Source organism: Lolium rigidum, chromosome 4 (genome assembly GCF_022539505.1).
Source record: "Lolium rigidum isolate FL_2022 chromosome 4, APGP_CSIRO_Lrig_0.1, whole genome shotgun sequence".
In the NCBI taxonomy this organism is placed as follows: Eukaryota; Viridiplantae; Streptophyta; class Magnoliopsida; order Poales; family Poaceae; genus Lolium; species Lolium rigidum.
The window spans coordinates 144520988-144530407 of record NC_061511.1 but is presented as its reverse complement, the minus strand read 5'-3'; the positions used below and the strand labels follow the sequence as shown (position 1 = coordinate 144530407).

Genomic DNA, 9420 nt, shown 5'->3' with positions numbered 1-9420 from the left:
TGCATAGAAGTATCATTAAATTTGGCATAAGAAAAGTTATTCTCATTAATAGTAATTGGAGCAAGATTATTATCAAGAATTTGAACATGGTAAACAAATTGCATATTAAGGGAATTGTTTTTGGTAATCCAATCATGACTATGACAAGTTTCATAAGGATAGTTAGAACATATATCATAGCATTCTTTATAATAATCATCAGAGATCGGGGGCACAGTGTCATTATAGGAAATAGAATAGTTATCTTTCACAGTCGGTTTATCTGTGTCCACACCATCATTGTTATTAGAAGGAGATGTATCAAGAACATTCTTCCTATAAATGTTACAACACTACCCAGCCAGTCAGGGGGTCCGAGAGGGGCAAATCAATCTGGATCGCACGTTTCAGCAGCCACAGTAAATTCCAATCCCGCTTTTCTTCAGAACCGTCGGATATGGTAATTTTTTTTCCACCAGCCTCTGCTTGTTCTGAGTGCATGACTCTTGGGACCGTGCGTGCGTGGGACCGTTTATTTGAGAGAGTGAGGGTACGTGCTCGCGTCGCTTGAAAAATGAAAACCGTGAAAACCCTAACTTTACCGAGAGCTTCCTCTCCCCAATCCCGTGCCTCCCTCTCCTCCACCAATCCAGTCCTCCTTTTTTCGTCCCCAATCCGCGGCGCCGGAGAAGAAGCGGCCAGCCCGAGCAATGGAGGTGCCTGCAGCAGTCAGCATGGCTTGGGCACGGCCGGAGACGGTCCGGCGTGTGGCGGATCCGCGGCGTCTACCGCAGGCGCCGGGCGCGGCCGGAGACGGGCTGGCATGGGGCGGATCCGCGGCAGCGGCGACCGGAGGCGCCAGGCGCGGCCGGAGACGGTCCGGCGAGTGGCGGATCCGCGGCGGCGGCGACCGGGAGCGCCGGGCGCGGCCGGAGACGGGCCGGCGCGGGGCGGATCAAGGAGATGCGGCAGATCTTTGCAACTGCGGTTTTATGATTCATATTTTCGGGAACTGAAAGTTTCCTCATCACCTCAAGGGTATTGTTGCAGCAACCGCGAGCTGGCTATGCGCGACTCAGCTCAGTCAGCTGGGAAGCGATGCCAGAAATAGTCCAGGCCCCTTGCGTTGGTGGTGGATGCCTGCATAAAAGTTGCTCATGATGTGTGGAACCGCAGCTCCGTCAATCACTAGGTGATCTATTCCCCTGAATAAATTTCGTTTTTTTCTTGATTTGGTAGAAAACCTGCTCATCTTTGAGCAGCGTTTCTTGTTGGATTTCCGTTGAGGAAAAGCTTACGGTTCTCATGACTACTGCGTATATACACGAGCATGCTTGTTTTTAGCGAGTCTAAAAGAAATAGTAGGGTTAAATAGTAATGTTCTTATGTAATATATTCCTAATTTCCTTCAGAAGTAGTGAAGGGCAGGTGAGCTGGTCGGTGCTGCTAAACCCCCTCCTCTTTCTAGATCCCCATGATTTGTACTCCTCTATTTCGATTTGAGATGAAGATTTTTATCGGTGCTGCTGCTTCCGGGTTTGTGCAGGATTGGATACAACATGGTCATTTATGTGGTGGAGAGGGAGTCCTGGAGGTCATCGTCAACCAGAGATTGCTAATGGTATTGCTGTAATTTCTGCCTATCTCTATATTTATCTTTCTTTTTCATGTCCATCATGTTGTGTTAAAATTAGTGCATGGTCATTTATGTGGTGGAGAGGGAGTCCTGGAGGTCATCGTCAACCAGAGATTGCTAATGGATTTCTGCCTATCTCTATATTTATCTTTCTTTTTCATGTCCATCATGTTGTGTTAAAATTAGTGCCACATTTTCCTTGCAACTAAGTTACAACTGAGAAAGAGCCTTTGTGTCACATTTGCCTACAGAGGAAGCGACCCAGACAAAAATAAGTACTGTCTTTCTGGGCATTCTTGAATTTATTGGTATCTATACCAACATGCTAATTATTTTTCCAATGATTTTTTACCTTGAAATAGCAAGAAATCATATGCTATGGTAATCTTTGTATAATATACTACCAAGTGATTTAAGTAGGTGTACTCGTATTCAAGTTTCTACTAACTGGATTCTTTACTGTCAACATGTTTCAGTTCTTTCCTGAGGCAAATGAGGTTACTATTGCAAGACATACAACCTTTGTGCCATTGTTTATATTTGTAAGTGGATGTATCCCTTTGTTAGAGCTCATGCTCCATTGATTACCTTTAATAGGGAGCTAGAAACTCTTATCCTGTAATTCCATGTTTGTAGATTTGACAATTGATTAGACTTCTATATTGGGACGTTGCAAGAGGGATTATTTTCCTTCCGTAGTATTGTTCGACTCATATCTTTTTATTTTACATTTTTCAGCATTTTTTGCTTAATCTTTGTCATTTTTGGATCTTGGTAAGGTTTGGAGCGTATCAAACCTTTGCATTTATGGTAACCCTTTTAATTACTAAAAATAATGGAGTTTTCCATTCTGTGAGTTTCTATTTTTATTTCCCTGGATGTCGAGTTAGTTTTGGTGAGGCCGGTTCAGGCCCGATCCATTGCCTCCTTCATGCTCCAGACCAAGCTCTCCATCAAGGTATATAAAATATCCCTCTTGAGAATACTATAGTGAGTTTGAGATTGGTTAGTAATGTATTGAAATACAGCCAACCTGTTTTTATTATGGTGGCTTTACTATTTCACACTGTAATATTTATCCCTCATTTTGGTCGTGCTGCAATGTTTTTAAAATCTTCATTATGCGTGATCACAAGTGATCATATTTCTTATAAATTAAACTATTGCCAGGCGTGTCCTACATCCTGATACTTATGCATATAATGGGAAGTTCATTGCTGCTGGGCTGTGATGTCTTTATAATTCCTGAACTGTGCACTATTTTTCTCACCCACAGCCAAGTGGCGGGTGAAGCTGGAGCCAGAGCGCACGCCAAGTGACGGCGACAGCCGGACGCGGCAGCGGCGGTAGGCAGCGTGCGCCAAGTGACGGGGCGGGTGGATGCCGCAGCAGCAGCTCCCCCTCCCCCTTCTCTTCATCTCTCTAATGGGTAAGTCGATCCCTCCTATTGTCCATATTGGAAATGCCATATATACACCTCGCAGGAAGCTGCTGCACCACATACTGTCTACCTTGTGTGTTAATGCTCAAGGTTTTCCATGCTACCCAGTGCTAGAGTAGTTCTTGCTTGTGTATTGTTCTTTTTATGCATCTCAAAACAATGTGAAACTGGTATCTTTTGCTGATATACATCTTCCTTAAACATAAAACATTAATTTGAAAGTTCAACAAGTGGCTATCTAAGCTTTTCTTCAGTTCTGAATGTTGTGGAGAAATATAGAGCAGCGATGGTATTATCTAGGTGGTCCAAGCACTTCATATTCATCCACTCACTCTGCACTAATTCTGTGACCTGTCACTTCCACTTAGATCAAAGCATCCATACAAATCACTACTTAGAGGTTAAGCAATGCAATCTCTACATAATACGCAGTACACAAAAAATTAGTTGATCCGTTTTTGTTTCTATGATGACCTTCTGAATGTATTATACATTTTTTCATAAACCAGTTACCAGTCCTAACTAGAGTCAAATGTTGAACGTTTGAATGGTTCAAAAGGTATTATAAAAAGCACCAGGTCCTGAGCAAAATGGAGATTTCAGGCTTGAAGATGTTGCTGCGTTCAGTAGTTCATAGGTAAATGAATGTGTCTTTTTTTTCCTGTTCTGATTGAACCGTTGGGTACAGTACCATCCTTCTGGTTGCATCTCCTTGCGTGAGCTCCTTCCTCCCAAACTTTGCCGCTAATTTTGGGCTCAGCTTTTGAGCAGTTCTCGCATGAGGCAATAAATACAGTATTTCAGTGGTCCTCTGGAATACCTTTTTAAATTCCTCTGCTAGAGTGTTTTGTTATGGCTTTTGGTTCTCTAACATATTTTAAAGTTTGTCATATTTCAGAAATATCAGAGCTTATACCTGGATAAAGGTATGAAGAATCTGATGGCAATTGATCCCCCGTTGGTAAGTAGGTCTACAGAAACATCAAATTTACTGTGTGCTATTTTTAGCTTTGCCTACAATACAATGCTCAAATAGTGAACATCTATATACATCCCGAGCAAAGACTGGATTGTGTTCTTGTTACCAAAATTTAACAGTACATGTTGTGTTTATCAACATAATTGAAGTATGGAAGAAAAATACATATCATATACTCATTGTTTCCTAGAACCACTGGCCTGGCAAAGGACCTGCATAAAAAGTAGTATTGTTGCTTGATTTTCTGTACTAGAGAGTTTAATGCTCATCGTTTCCTAGAGCCACTGGCGTTCCCTCTAATATGGTTACATGTTTAATGCTCATTTGTTACTAATTGTATGATCAGCAGTTCAACACTACCAATCTTCCCCAGATAAATTATTTACTTCATGATGTCCCTAAATCAAATTATCCGAGCCTATCCAAATATATAGTTTAGAAAATGAGTACGAGAATTGGAATACTTCTCTTCTTCCACTGCAGCTACAATTTATATGTACAAGTGATATTTACTAGCTGAATTTCTCATCACATGATGGATCCTCACATGTCAAATACAATTTCCTTACTTTTTCCATACAAGTAGTAGACTAAAATTTGACGAGTCTTGCTCCAAGCATTTGCTGCAGTATGGTTTTTTATATGGTTTAAGTTAAACGATGTGACAGTTTACAAACAGTTGGTGAGCACTGCTGGTTGTTAAGATTATTTGAGAGTTGGAGGATATGCTTCTTCAGGTAGCCTAATTGTTTTAGTTTGGTTGTCGATCCAGCTCCAGTAATGCTTGTTCATTATTCAGATCCAGCTTGGCTCTCGACAGAAAAAAACAGATCGAGAATGTTGTTTCTCTTTCCATGTGTAACAATAATGCATTAGAGCAGAACGATTTGCGCACTTTGCTAAATAAAGCAAATATAATGAGAAGTTTGGGCAGTCGCTTAAACACTGATCAAATTTGAAAAATCATTTAGAATCTGGAAAACTGCTCTAATATTGCTTTAGTTTTGAGAAGAAGTAAATGTTGATATGTGCTGCTACTTTGCTAAAATATAATGATATGAACTTACTTATTGTATTTAGACTGCATGTATCCAAAAATGAAAGATACGCTCGCTTGTTATCTTCTCTTGTTAGTTCAATAATACTAGGTTTAGGTGTTGTTGTTTTTATCAGTGCTCTGGATTTCTCACTGCAAGTCGCATTGATGTTGTCCGATATGTGCAAATCCTTGGTCTGCCATGATCGTTCATTGACTGAATCCACGCCCACTTCAGTCGACGAGGTTTTTGTCCTGGCGTGCAACGGTGGCTCTAGAAATGGAAACAGCGAGGATGCTAAACTCCTCTCTTGTTTTTACCATCACGTCTATTCACTGCAAGATTTTCGATTTAGGTCTAGAATTTGCATATGGCACAACGTGCAGCCTCTATGCCAAATTATTTTAGGTTATCTGGAATGGATTTATAGAACCAGACGAAATAGAGAACCTGCTATTTTTAGTGTGTATACAATGTCCGAGCAGTATTCTAGAAATTGCCGCTATGCGCCTGCTGGGCCAATTTAGGTGCCACTTTATGTTAAACCAGCAATACTCGTCTGGCTTAGTTATTGCATTCCCAGTCAGTTTTATTTAAAACACCAGCTGAGCATGTGAGCTAAATGAATTGCTTTGGCCAACACTGAATATTAGAAACAACATTATAGGATGAACATAGTTTCGCCATTTCCCTTGCTGATCTACTTGAGTTACTACACTTGTTGCACTTTTAGCCTCTTCTATGAACGGCTCAGTTCATTTCCACGTTGTGATATAGTAGATTGTTAACTTCAAATGGCCAGTTCGTGTAAGTAGGACTTCTACTTAGTCTGGAGTTATATGTTTGGTTATCTGTGGTGTCAGATGCTTGCCATTTGTGCATATGTTTTAAATTAGCAAAATTCATTAGTACAACCAAATGCCAACGGTCTTGAAGATATACTACAAATATTTACTTTCTTGCCCACCAGGTCACCGCTGGTCGGGAGCGTCGCCGTGCGAAGAGCAGGTGGGGCCGCATCAGCCGTCGCCTTGGGTCCTGCCGCTCCTCCCCAATCTCCCGCCTCGACGTGTAGAGGGGTCGAAGCTGTGAGGGATGCAACATTGGCGGGCGGGCATTCACTGGAGGGGTGCGTCCTGGAGGAGGGTGGCGGCGTTCCAGTGAGAGGCCCTGGGTTGGGAGGAGAGGACGTGGGAGGAGGACGAGAAGGGGTGAGGGCGCTCGACCCCGCCGCCCAGCAACGCCGACGGCCAACATCTACAGTGACGCCGGTGACCAACACCTCCTCTTCTCCCTTCTTCCACCCCTCTCTGGATTTCCGCCTCTAATTTAATTTGGATTTTGCAGCTAGGGTTGGGCGACACCTCCATCGGAGATCCCTATCGAAGCTTGCACAGGCTCCGCGTAGCCGCCGCCAGCACCTCCTCGTTCCTGTGGGCAGTGCCATCAAGGACATCTCCCCCAAGCGTGGTCTCCACCAGCAGCACCCCCTGGCGCTCGCACGGGAACCGGCCGGCACGTCCGTCTTCACCAGGCCAAGAAAGATTAGGTGAGCACAATGTCATCTCCTTCCTTATCCATGTGTATTAGTTTAGCCTCCATTCCTTAAGTCCATGCCTCCATTCCTAATTCCATGCCAAGATTTGATTCAGAAAATAGTCTGTTTCGGAAATGTGCAGTTGGAGAATTTGTTCAGATTGGTATGGTTGTTGTTCGTGCTCCACCTGAGCATTTCTGCATTCTTCTCCCTTTATCATATTTCTGGCCCTCCCCACGCGAGCTTCCTCATGATTCCTCTAATTTAATTTTTATTTTGTATCTAGGGTTTGGGTGTCCAGGAGATTCACTGACAGCAGCACCAGCCATCATTGGTTTTTATGGACTCCATGGCTGTTGTAAGAGGTATGCTTATCCTACTAAGATCTCTCTCTCTCTCTCTCTCTCTCTCTCTCTCTCTCTCTCTCTCTCTCTCTTCCACGGTATCCAGCATCATTCAATATTTCTCGCTTTGTTGCTTGTCACTTTTTCTCCGGTGGAGGTGTTTGTTACAATTTTTTACTGCCTTAATGCTTTCCTGTCTTGATCGATCTAATAATGCATCTCTCTGTTTGGTGGAACAGGAATGGAGCAAAAGGGTGATTTTTTTGGTGGGTCTGATCGTTGTTGTTCTGCTTGATTACCACAACAATAGGGTTGCTCCCTCCTGCAAAGTATCGACCACATCTATGCCTCCCTCCACATCCTCTCCTCCATTTATATCTACATATTTTTTTGTGTAAGAAGAAGAGCAGCAATTTTATCCAGAGAAATATATTAATTCATAGAAAATAGTGTTGATTGTAAAATTTCTTAATCCCCAGGCCATATAATAAAAGGTGAAGAGCGGCGCTAGGGAACCACGCCTAGGAGCATGCTCATGGTGGTACCTACATCGCAACAATGCATGGTTACGGATGTCCTCAGCCCGAGCTAGGCTTCCTTGTCGATGACTTGCCATCTACAGCATCTCTGCAGGTATACAAACTCTTTCTTGTCTCTTTGATTTTCAGTGACATCGCTTTGGTTTATGCTTGATTCGGTGTGTATTGTGATTTTTATCTTTTTAGGATTGTTGCTTGGTTGGATATAGAAACAAATGAAGATGTGGAAAGGTGCGGATTCGACAATGATATATAGCTGTTAATTTTTCTGCTTGGTGTTGTTCCCTACTAAAAATAAAAGCTCTATATGATTGTGACATGATAATTGTGAGGATATGAGGCTTCAAGAAATAACCGTCAAATTAAGTCTGAAACTTTTGTCTACATCCCCAACTTAGTGTCATCTGTTTAAAAATTCTACAAGTTTGGTGATGAATTTTATCTCATTTGATAGTAATAGGTGCATCAATCACTGGCCTCTTCATCCCTCCTGTTTCCTTTGGATTCTAATCGTCTTGTCCATGTAGGATTCTTGAGGGGAACAGTTCATCACGGGGCGCTGTTTCCAGGGGCAAATTGCGGTGTTGGTGTTGCTTCACAGGTTTGGTGAGATACTTCACGTGTTACTGTTATCATTGTTGTGCATTGCCCATGTTAAACTTTTGCTCTTTTACGCTGAGGGGTTGCCGTGGGAACCGCATCGGCTCTGTTTTCTGCTTATTGTGTGTGCTCTGTTGACCACATAGTGGCTGCTTCATTTCTTCTTCTGTTCCTTGACATGTGCGGTGATCGGTTTGCTTTGTGTGTTGTCCAATCTGTTCTAGCTATCAAGTTTGATTACCGGTGATATGTAATACCCAATTGGTCTATAGCCAAATCACTTGGGTGGGCACATGATATGTATGCCACCTAGCAACAGAATAGCCTGTATTGACACATCTTCACTGCTATTTTGGAATGTAATTATTGGTTTTTTGCTTTGCCGGATTGATCTCTACCTCTTATTTCTCTGGACTTATATTATTTGAGATTTTTGGGATGCTAAATATTGCTTTTTTATATTGCAAGATTGATTTATACCTCTTAGGTTCCGAATCTATATTATTTAGGACTTACGATGTGGGTTTCTTATATTTGTTGTCTGTATTTTGGCACTTTCCTTGCTCTGAAAGTGTATTCTGATATGTTGTGCATTTGTGCATAAAAGAGCCGACTTACAACAACATTTCGGGACAACATGCCACTGTGGAACGAAATCATGGTTAAGTAGATGTATTGTGCAATTCTATAAGCCCAAAAAAAGCCTCAAGCTTCATTCAATCTAATATTCTACTTTAAATTTCTATTCAGTAGTACACAAAGTAGGAGCAATCATTCTTGCCCATTCCAGAGTGTATATACTATCTGCTCTACAGAAAATTTGTTGGTTATCATCTCCTATATCTTTGACAGTGACCCTGCATATACTTCTTTTGCGAATACGCAAAATCCTTGTGTATCATTGCATTAAAAGAGAAACAGTTATAGAGAGTACATATAATATCTGAAGTATTGTAGTTTTTTTTGGGTGTATCAGCTTTATTATTACAGCTGTTATGTCTGTCTATGGAGCCATTTGCAATTGATGCCAGTGATAGTAAAAAATTAAAGAGTCTACCACTGTTTTCATGGTCACATGATATACTACCTCTTTGTGTAAGCTCTATGCAGAATACATTTTGGAAGTTTAGACATGCATGGTTGGCTAATAACGTCTTTGGAAGTTTGATATACTTATTTGTACCTGTAGCTCTATGCAGAATACATTAGCATTGTGTAAAATTATTTCTAAGCTCTCATTTCTTATATTAGCAGAATACATTTTGGAAGTGTAAACATGCATGGGTTATTTTTTTCTCGAATTTGGTAGCAAACCTGCATTATTGCAG

At 41.7% G+C, this 9420-nt stretch overlaps 1 long non-coding RNA gene across 2 annotated transcripts; it reads left to right on the top strand.

Moving 5' to 3' along the window:
• Positions 1-896: 896 nt before the first annotated feature.
• On the top strand, positions 897-8440 carry LOC124705886. 2 transcript variants are annotated; one of them, XR_007004184.1, is made up of 12 exons: positions 897-1171; positions 1526-1600; positions 2092-2573; positions 2892-3044; positions 3955-4017; positions 6043-6343; positions 6420-6621; positions 6896-6974; positions 7193-7347; positions 7433-7586; positions 7679-7723; positions 8020-8440. It is a non-coding gene; the product is annotated as an uncharacterized LOC124705886 (long non-coding RNA). The 2 variants fall into 2 exon arrangements; XR_007004185.1 differs by lacking the exon at positions 7679-7723.
• The last annotated feature ends 980 nt before the right edge of the window (positions 8441-9420 follow it).